At 39.9% G+C, this 9,272-nt stretch overlaps 1 non-coding gene across 1 annotated transcript; it reads left to right on the top strand.

Moving 5' to 3' along the window:
• Nucleotides 1–6,166: 6,166 nt before the first annotated feature.
• LOC141624494 (small nucleolar RNA R71) lies at nt 6,167–6,273 on the top strand. Its single transcript, XR_012534300.1, has one exon. It is a non-coding gene; the product is annotated as a small nucleolar RNA R71 (small nucleolar RNA).
• The last annotated feature ends 2,999 nt before the right edge of the window (nt 6,274–9,272 follow it).

The raw sequence follows: 9,272 nt of genomic DNA, 5'->3' as shown, positions 1-9,272 counted from the left end.
AAAATTTAAGATGGGGTTTGTCCCTTCCGGGCTAGTGTCCTTTGCTTTCGCCAATCGCTTATTAGGCAACCGGTTAACCTCTAGACAATAGCTTTTCGGAGTGATAGTCACTCTGTCTCTGGGCGGCCGAATTCACAACCATGTGGGGGCCCAATTCAATGGATCCCGCTCCAAAGCACATCGAAGTGGTACGCCTCCATCAAAACAATTAAATTTCTCAACATTTCAACATTTCATTACATTTGAGGTTTCCTTGGCAATAAATTACTTCCACATGACAAAATTCTTTGAAATGAGCACTTCAAACTTATTGATAGAAAATATTTTTGGGTTGCCTTACCACAAGGTCAATCAAGGTCACCTAGACAAGTTAACCAAGTCCACATCGCATCACGGGGTTGGATAGGTGACTCACATGCAAACCCTTGACTAGGCTTTGGGTCATGGGTCAAAAGACACTAGTATGACACTATCTAGGATGTTTTACAACCATTCTAGTAGGCAAAGTCTTATGTTGAAAAAGTATTTGTAATGGCTTAGTTACTCTTGTCAAAGTTCTCAATTAGGCACTTTTCAAAATGTTTTATCTAGATGCAACTACATGCAATGATGCAACTAATATATACATCCTAATGCAAGTGATTGTATCAACTAATATGACATATAAACTAAATGCAAGTCCTAAATTCACATTGTTATACCGCATGAATCAAAATAAAGCCACATAGTCATTAACATAAAGAAGAAAAAGGAGATTGGAAAGATCATACCATGCGGTCTTCATGATCCTCATGTCTCGGATGTGGCGTAGTCAATCAATGTGAACAAGGATAGGACAAACACAATATATACAATATATACAATATAACTACACTACAAAAGGAATAAACATGTTTTTGGGTTTTTCAATTTTCAAATTTTTATGGTTTTTCGAAATTTTTCAATTTTTTTGGATTTTTGAATAAAAGTTAAGTTAGAATTCCCCATCCCCACACTAATATGGGCATTGTCCTCAATGGCCAAAATGATGGGAAATTATGCAAACATGATGCATGATTTCTACACTAAATGCAAGCTACACTAGTCTACACTACATGATGCATGGTTTTTGTTTATGACGGAGAGGATAATTTAGATTACCTCATGTTGTGTATGCATTAACTTCCCCAAACCGATCTAGACATTATTGCTAATGTCCAAGGATGGGTGTAGTTCATGCACACACTATGCAATGCATGAAACTAATTTGTCATTTTGGATTTTGAAAGTGGGAACAATAAAATGAGACACCTCAATGGTACCGAGGTGTGAGTCCTCTATGGTGCTAGGACTACTCCAACAATGATCAAGAAAAATAAATAAATAGAACAAAGAGAGAAATAGACAAACCTTGAGAGGGTAGGAGCCTCCAAAGCTTGCTAATCTTCCATCATATCATCACTATCATCATCTTCCTCATTAGAAGTGGTCTCATTGCCACTTCCCTCTTCACTTGCTTCTTCACCTTCTTCTTCACCTTGCTCATCATCCTCTTCTCCTTCTTCACTAGCTTCTTCATCAATGTTATCATCAACTTCTTCATTACCAACAACCTCATTATCACCCGGAACAACCCTAGATGCACTCGGAAATAGGACTTCCTTATCCGCCCAACTAGGCAAAGGACATGATGGGTCAAGTAGTCCTTGCCTAGCTAAGTGTAAGAGGGGTGGATATTGAGCTAAGTAAGCATTTTTCCGATCCTCAAAGTCTTGCTTGTGCATTGTTTGCATGAGAAGAGTCAAATAATCATTTCTTGCTTCAACACCTTCCGGCTTGAACTCTTGGTACTCAAAAGGGTAAGGTGGTGTGACAATGGAAGAGGAGGGTATTTCAAGTTCACCCTTTTGTTGTTGGATAATATACTCGGCCTCTTTTGAAAGGGGAAGTAGATAATTGGTCCGATGGACACTCAATCGATAAATCTTTAAAGGCAAAGTGAAAGAACTAGCCTCACTAGTGAGCCATCCATACTTGGTGTCAAGAGGGTTATGGGCGACCCACTTGTACTTGTGTATCATAGTATGCAAATCAACGAGATGACCACCTTCTTTCGCCCATACTTGTTATCTTTGTTGAAGTTAGGATCAAAGAATTTAGCTAAGATAGTGACTAGGCCTCCATTCACAATAACGGTAGTGCCTTTCTTCCCACAATCAATATTTAACCATCTATCCACCAAGAGCCTTAGAAAGTTAAAAGGCTTGGTGAATTTCCTACCAACGTTCAAAGCCGACTCAAGAAGAACAAAATCGAGTTTGGTGAAATGGTTGGTGTCTTTTCTTGCATTGATGGTGTTCCCTACGACCTTGTGCCATACTCTTATGCCCGGATGGTGGACTAAAAGTGCACGACTCGCATGAAAGTCTTCAAATTTCCTTCCGGAAATCGCCTCCCAAAGAGGGTCGGGGTCATATTTGCCAACATTCTTAAAATAACTCAGTTCATCACTAAGACCCAAAGCTTCACCCAATTCCTTAAAGGAGATGCACCTACTAACATTAGCTAGACGAAACTCGAGGTTCTCCATAGTCTCAACCTTGTTAACTTTCAAAGAACTCAAAAATTCTAAGGTAAGGGAGGGGTATGTCAATTCTTTTGATTCAAACAATTTCTCCAACCCCATGGCTTTGAAAAAGGCTCTAGTTTGCTCAAGGACACCCAACTTATTTAAGGTATCTTCACAAATAAACTTGGTGGATTGAAATGATTTTCTAGCAAACTAGCAAAAGTGTCCCTATAGGTTTTGGAAATGAAAATTACCTCCGGATAGTTTGCAAGTTGATCAATTTCCGGAGTAGTAGATGTTGTTGCACCCATGGGAGGTTGTTGTTGTTGTTGCACTTCCAAGTTTGGGTTTGCTACCACCATAGCCAATGCTTTCTTTGCTTGAAGAGTCTTTTGCCTTAATGAAAGTGTCTTTGCCTTTGGTGCCTTTGCCTTTGTTGCCTTTGTTGCTCCCTTAGTCCTTGCCATTGATGAATTAACCAAGAAAGAGTGAAAAATCTTCAATTTCTAGTGCACCCAAATCGATTTAAAGATGAAAGGCTTTGCCTTTATGAATTCAAAAATCGACTCAAAGGTTGAAGATTTTGTGCTTGGTTTTGATTTTTATTGAAAAAGGAGTGATTGATTTGTTATTAAAAGGATGTTTTGATTTGATTTTGGTGAATGTAGTTGAGGAATTTTGTTTTTGTGATGGAGAGGATGAAGGTTTTGAGGGTTTTGAGTAGTGTTATGAATGAAGGAATGAATAAATGAATGTGGGAGGGGTTTTATAAAGCCCGAAAAAATTTGAACTGCAGGGGCAATCCGTGCGGATTCTGCTCGGACGGGCGGATTCTCGCCTTTTCTCAGGTTGGGAAAAACTCGCCTAAAGACGGGCGTCTTTAAGGGAAGACGCTCGGATTTGCAAACACGGGACGGGCGTCTTCTGTAGAAGACGGGCGGATTTCAGTCCAGGAATTTTTCTTGTTTTCCTCAGCCAAGAAGACGGCCGTCTTCCTTTCAAGACGGGCGGCTTTTTGAAGACGGGCGGATTAGGATGTAGGACGCCCGGATTCGCTGACAGTCAAAAATTTCAAAACTTCAGCTCATTTTAGGACGTGCGTCTTCTACCCAACACGCCCGGATTGCTTGAAAACGGGCGGATTCTCCTGAATCCGCTCGGGTTCGACCCCTTTGTACCCGGATTCAGTTCCATCCGTGTACAACGCATATCTCTTGTTATTCTTCCATTCTTCTTCATATCTTGTGTTCTTCATTGTGGGGGCAGTACTAAGGCATGGGTAGCCTAGGCAATTGCCATCCCCACACTAAGCTAAAGCACTACACATTAATTGAAGTTATTAATCCTTCCCTCACTTCTCTCAAACATGATAATTATCTTGATCAAAGTATAAAAATCTAAAAATAACAAAAATACAATACAAGAATTGAAATGCAAGATAGGGAGTTAGAAATATTTACAAATGGTGGTTTAGGGAGGACTCCACCAAACTCTCATTTTTGATGAGATGTCAAGGGGGCATGTTCATGGTGTTGTTGATGTTGCTCAACACCTTGAAAAAGTAATCAAAAGCTTGTTCATTATCATGGTAGAGGTCTTCAATAGACCTTGGCCCTTGTTGTCGGTCTTGATCGATGGCATTACCAATGTAGGGATTAAAAATCCCTTCAAATTCGTCGTCCCAAAGACCACAAACTTCATTAAGTTGATCATTGAAAATCTCTTGATTTGATGGGGACAACATTCCCATTTCCTTTTCTTGGTCAATGAGGCCATCTTCTTCATTGCTTGTCTTTAATGAGCTTTGCAAGCTCTCTTTGTCACAATTCACTTGCTCTTTGAATGGAGCATCTTCAATTTTCTTCTTCCATTGGAGTTCCGACTTCTTCCTTTCATCCTTCCGACACGATCATAAAACACGGTTCATGTAAACGGGGAGCTCTCATAGTCTTGTCAAGATTAAAAGTTATACTCTCATCTCCCACTTCTAGAGTGAGCTCACCATGTTTTACATCAATCACCGCACCCGCGGTGTGTAAGAAGGGTCTTCCAAGAATGATTGGAATGTTGGAGTCTTCCTCCATATCAACAATGACAAAGTCCACCGGGATGAAAAACTTCCCAATTCGCACGGGGACATCTTCCCATATCCCTAATGGTGTCTTCGTCGATCTATCGGCCATTTGGAGTGTGATATTGGTGCATTTAAGCTCTCCCATCCCCAACCTTTTACTTACCGAGTACGGCATAACACTCACACTAGCCCCTAGATCACATAAGGCTTTGTTGATCATGGTGTCGCCAATGGTACACGGTATTGAGAAGCTTCCCGGATCCTTTAGTTTTGGAGGTGAACTCCCTTGAAGTATTGCACTACTCACCTTAGTGAAGGCGATAGTCTCAAGTTTCCGGATCGACTTCTTCTTTGTGAGGATGTCTTTCATGTATTTCGCATAGGCCGGCACGTGATTGATTAATTCCGTGAAAGGAATTGAGACTTCCAAATTCTTCACAATTTCCATAAACTTTCCAAGTTGGTCATCAAATTTGGGCTTGGCTTGACGACTTGGAAAAGGAAGTCTAATCACAATGGGCTCCTTCTCCTTGACCTTGTCTTCATTTTTCTTTGAAATTTCTTCTTTTGATGATTCTCCATCTTTGGAGTTTTGCACAATTTCTTCCTTATCACTAGCTTCCACAACTTCATCCTCAACTTGCTTCTTCGGTGCTTCATACCTTGTACCACTTCTCAAGTGAATGGCACTAACCGTTTCATGTCTTGGGGGATTACTTTGAGGTGGTAATTGCCCCTTTTGTCTTTGTGAGCTTGAAGATGCTAGTTGAGTCAATTGTGTTTCCAACATCTTGGTGTGAGCTAGGATGTTGTTGATGGTGGTTTCCTTTGCTTGACTATCTTTTTGCATTTGAGTGAAAAACTCTTGTTGATTCTTTTGCATTTGGAGGACCGCTTTTTGAACATCAAAACCTTGGTCATTTTGGTGATTGTATGGATTTTGATTTTGGTAACCTTGGTTTTGGTTGTAAAAGGGTCTTTGATTTTGGTTTCTCATGGAAGGTGGGGTGTAAGTTGTTTGAGGATTTTAAACATTTTGGCTTTTGTATGAGAGATTTCGATGAAACTTGGTGTTTTCATTGTAATAATTGGAATAAGGGGTACCACTCTTGTATGCTTGGAAAGCATTTACTTGTTCATTTGTTCCCCTACATTCACTTTGGTCGTGTCCCAAAGTTCCACAATTCTCACATATCCCACTTGGGATTGATGAGGATGCCGTCATGGCATTAACATGATGCTTTGGTGATTTTGAGGCTTCTTCAAGTCTAGCCATAGCTTGTTCAAACTTCAAATTGATTGTGTCAATGTGAACACTAAGTTGAGCACCCAATTGAGTAACGGAGTCCACTTCATGCCTTCCTCCTCTAGTAGCCTTGCGAGGTCTACTATATTGTGAGTTATGGACCGCCATTTCCTCAATCATGTTCCATGTTTGATTGTCATCAACTTCGGTGAACATTCCATTTGATCCTATGTTGAGAATGTTCCTTGAATCTTCATATTAACCGTTCCAAAATTTTTGTACCAAGAACCATTCGCTAAGTCCATGGTGAGGACATGAGCGACAAATTCCCTTAAACCCCTCCCAAGCTTCATACAAAGATTCTTCATCCCTTTGCTTAAAATCCGTAATTTGAGCTCTTAGCATGTTAGTGTTTTCCGGTGGGGAGAACTTTTTGTAGAAAGCTAGAGCCAACTTCTTCCAAGAATCTATTCCGAGAGTGGCCTTATCAAGGCCCTTCAACCATTGTTTCGCGGTGCCGATTAGAGAAAAAGGAAATAAGACCCATCGAATTTGGTCTTGAGTCACACCGGTTTGAGAAATCGCATCACAATAGTCACAAAAGGTTTCCATATGAGAATGAGGGTCTTCACTAGGCATCCCCCCAAATTGGCTCCTTTCGACTAATTGGATAAAGGCGGATTTGGCAATAAAATTTCCGGTTAGATGTTGTGGTGTGGGAGTACCATTGGGTAGGTTCTCCTCGGTGGGTACGGAATGCGATGAAAATTTAGGCATTGTAGGTTGATTTTGTGTGGTATTTTGTGATGGGTTCTCCTCACCTTCTCTTGCAAAAGGGTTGATGAACTCAATAGTTGGTTGAACAACCTCACTAATACCTCTCAAATTCCTCCTAGCAAATCTCCTATTGTTTGTCAAGGTTCTTTCAATTTCACAGTCAAAAGGTAACAAATCACCTTGTGACCTTCTAGACATGCAAAATATCAAACAACTCGAAAACAATTAGAACAAACCTTGAGGAGTTTTACTTCCCCAAGGCAAAGAAAGACACAACTAATAACAATGTAAGAAAATCTAAATCAAGTAAACATCGTCCCCGGCAAAGGCGCCATTTTTGATCGGTCCGTTTCGTGTTCACAATTAAATAGATGTGGGCGTTGGGTCACGTCCGAATCAAAACACAATTTATAGCTTCACAGACAACTATACAATTAGTAAAGAGGCAAGTAAAGGTCGGATCCCAAGGGACGGGAATTGAGATGAGATTTCTATTGAAACTAGTGGTGTCTTAGGGGTGTCATAATTTGGGTTGATGTAGAAGGTCACTAAACTAAATAGCAAAGAAAGTAAATAAGTAAGATGAATTAAAAGGGTTGTAAACAATTGATAAAAAGCACTAGGATGTCATGGGGTCATAGGGGAATCATGGGAATTGATCACACAAACATGTTCTCAAATTATAAGCAAGCAATTATTGTTGTGATGGATTGAGTTGGGTTATATCTTACAATCCTAGGAAAGTTTGGGTCCCGGAGCCGAATCGATTAGATTGTACAACACCTACAAGTCGACTTAGTCTTCCCTACTCAACAACATGCACGGTCTAATGAGACTCGAGTTGGTTTATGTCTTACAAGTCTCATTGAAAAGATAGGTGATGGGTAAAAAATGCAAGGATTCATAGGCTCGCATTTCATCAAACATAACATGTGCATGAGTTGAGATCAAAACAAGCAAGCAAATAAACCATGAAAGCATATTAATTTAAGCATGAATCATTCCCCATGTTGGTTTCCCCTAATTACCCATTAACCCTAGCTAGGTCACTACTCACTCATTATCATGTTGATCATGCTAGCAAGGTTGTCAATCATACCAACAAAAGGAAACATGATGAATAAATGAAAGTAATTAACAATAATTAAAGAGGGATTAAGAGAATTATACCTACTAATGATTCCAATAATAAAGCAAAGAATAAAAGAAGTACTTGATGCTTGATTGATAGGTTGTCAATCTCCCAATAATAACCCAAATAATCTACAATTACCCAAAATAAAGGATGAACAAAAGAGAGATTAAGGAAATAAAACTTGTATTAGAACTTGATTAATTGTTGATTATAATACTAAAGAGAGATTTGATTGATATTAACTACTCTAATTATTGATAAGAAGAACATGCTCTTCTAATTAGACTAATGGGGTATTTATAGTGGAAATTAGGTGGATGCATTAGGGTTAACTAAGGGCTAAACTAGTAATTACACTTTTTAGATTGAGCAGGGAGGAGCCGGTATTTTTCGAAGGAAGGGCTTCTTTCTTTGTAGCTTGGAGAAGACGAAATTTTCATTGTACTGGAATCCGTGCGTTTTGGAGTCGGGACGGGCGGATTCAGGCGGGGGAAAACGGGCGTCTTTAGGTGAATCCGGGCGGATTGTGGAGAAACCGCACGGATTGTACCTCAGCAATATTTCTTCTTCTTTTATTCCCTTTTCTTCACAAAATCTTTGGGGATTTCCTCGGGGACTCAAGGATCCTTTCTCAACATTGCTCATCTACTATAATATGTACAAAGGCCTTCTAATCTTGTCTCTCCTTGATGCTTGGTCATTGAATTCAATCAATTTAGTCTCGTTTTGCCATGAAAATGCAAGATTTGCACTCCTTTCCTACCAAGGGATCAAAATCTCAAAGAATATGCAAAACAAAGAACTAAAGACAATAAATGACCCAAATATGCACTAAAAAGCATGGGAACAAGGCTAATTCGGGGGCTAAATATGCGCTAATTATGGTCACATCACCGTGACAGGCCACCCCACGAACACCATTTTGAACACCCAAAACAGAGCTCAACCATCCATTTCAGGACCCCAAAACAGAGCACAAAGGTAGTACCAGTCACGGTACAAAACAAGTTCCAGCCGCCATTTTTAATCCAAACTCAAGACGGAAATCGAAGTTGAAGCCAAGACGGAAATGAACATGACTAAGTCATGAATAACCCCTACAATGTTCACCAAAATGATGCCCAATAAAACCCAGAAAACGGCAGCCACATTCACGAAAACAGACGGCATAAACTCGAACTCGCCACCATAACTGAGACCGCTATGAAGACGAGTCAGGAAGTATTCAAAAAAAAGACATGTAAGATGACTTTTTAACCACATATTCGACCATACATAAGAGAATGGCTTAAAGGACTAAGCTTTACAACAGAAAAACGAGTGAAAATCGAGTAAAAGGAGAAAAATCGACACTTTGTCGAGTAACCTATCACCGTTACCTTATCTCCTCGAATTCCCAAGTAAAAACGTCCAAGGCACTAGCTTTACTTCAGTCTTCAACTAGAAATGAGGAAAAACGAGTAACATGGGTCACAAAACCGAGTTTGTCACA

Source organism: Silene latifolia, chromosome X (genome assembly GCF_048544455.1).
Source record: "Silene latifolia isolate original U9 population chromosome X, ASM4854445v1, whole genome shotgun sequence".
NCBI lineage: Eukaryota > Viridiplantae > Streptophyta > Magnoliopsida > Caryophyllales > Caryophyllaceae > Silene > Silene latifolia.
Note: the sequence above shows the minus strand (reverse complement) of the source record. Positions and strands in the feature narration are given on the sequence as shown.